Source organism: Populus euphratica, unplaced genomic scaffold, assembly GCF_000495115.2.
Source record: "Populus euphratica unplaced genomic scaffold, PopEup_1.0 scaffold170.1, whole genome shotgun sequence".
Taxonomy (NCBI): Eukaryota; Viridiplantae; Streptophyta; class Magnoliopsida; order Malpighiales; family Salicaceae; genus Populus; species Populus euphratica.
This window is the reverse complement of record NW_011500051.1, coordinates 256,114-257,591: the sequence shown is the minus strand read 5'-3', so window position 1 is coordinate 257,591 and position 1,478 is coordinate 256,114.

Below are 1,478 nucleotides of genomic sequence, written 5' to 3'. Positions count from 1 at the left end.
AACCAATCACAAATCAAAACGATGTTAAATGACCGAATAAGAAGAAAAAGATTGAGGGGCCAAAGTGTAAAAAACTCTAGAAACCCAACAAAGAACACCGTTAGAGTTGTGTTTCTTCTCATGAGTTACAGTGAAACAATGAGCTTTTAAGTTTGAATATATTTCTAAATAAAAAATATTTTAAAAAGTAAAATGTTTGAAAAGATAACTACAACGATGAATAACGTAGCGAGATTATAGAATAACAAAAATGAAAAGGATAACGAGGAGGAAAAATGTTGATCCTCACATCTCTTGAATAAGGCGTCACTTTCATCATAAATACAAGAGAAAAATGGAAATGAAAGGGAGCTGTGAGATCTGTTAAAGGAACAGTAGTAAATAATTTTTTGAATGGCAGAGTTTGTTTATTTTTGTGTTTTAAAAATAATTAATTTTTTTTAAAAATAAAATTTTCTTAATGTTTTCATATTTTTTTGATGTATTTATATAAAAAATATTTTTTAAAAAATAAAAAAATATTATTTGAATATATTTCTAAATAAAAAATATTTTAAAAAGTAACTACTATTATATTCCGAGATAAAACATAAGTTAAGATCTAGAATATGTATTATTACCAAGGAAAAAGAAGAAGATATATCTAGAGTCTGTTTGATATTGTGATAAGAGTGATGGTTTAAAATGCTTTTTGCTTAGAAATGTATCAAAATAAATTTTTTTATTTTAAAAAATTATTTTTAATATTAGCGCATTAAAAAAATCAAAAAACACAAAAGAATTTTATTTTACAATTTTTTTTTTATTTTTTTTAAAATACAATTTAAATCATATTTCCAAAAACTCCCTTATCCTCGATCTCTCAGCCAAATTCTTAAATAAAAACTTTCATGCTAGTAAACCCTTCCTTAAAATTTATGACTTTAAAATTATAAAGTACGAGTACCTATTTATCTTAAAATAACAACATTTCTATGATAAAAACTTCAATGGTCAAGGTAATGGGGTAATATTTGACAAATGAAGTACTCATTTCAAGATTGTTTTTGTTCGGGGACCTAATTAAAAATCATGTGATTTTCAGGAGACAAACTTTCCTGATAATAATTAATATAGTCTAAATACCTCGAACATTAAAAAAACATACACCCACAAATCAAGTACACGCAAAATAAACATCAATATTCAAAAAGGTTGAGACCAAGATATAATTTCTGAATTTATAGGGACTAATCTGTTCATTTATTAAGAGAATAGTGACTGAGCTATAATTTACTCACCCGAGAGTAAAAAAATCTACAAAAAACTTCCCAGAAAAGACAGCAGATGCGGCCCAGTCGTCGAAGGGAACTAAACTCCAAACTCCTAGCTATAAAATCTTTGCATGAAAAAGGAAATCAGCCCTTCACCACAAAAAATAATAATAATAAAATACTCTAATAAGTAGCAATACCCTAGAAAAAAACAAAAAAAAAAGA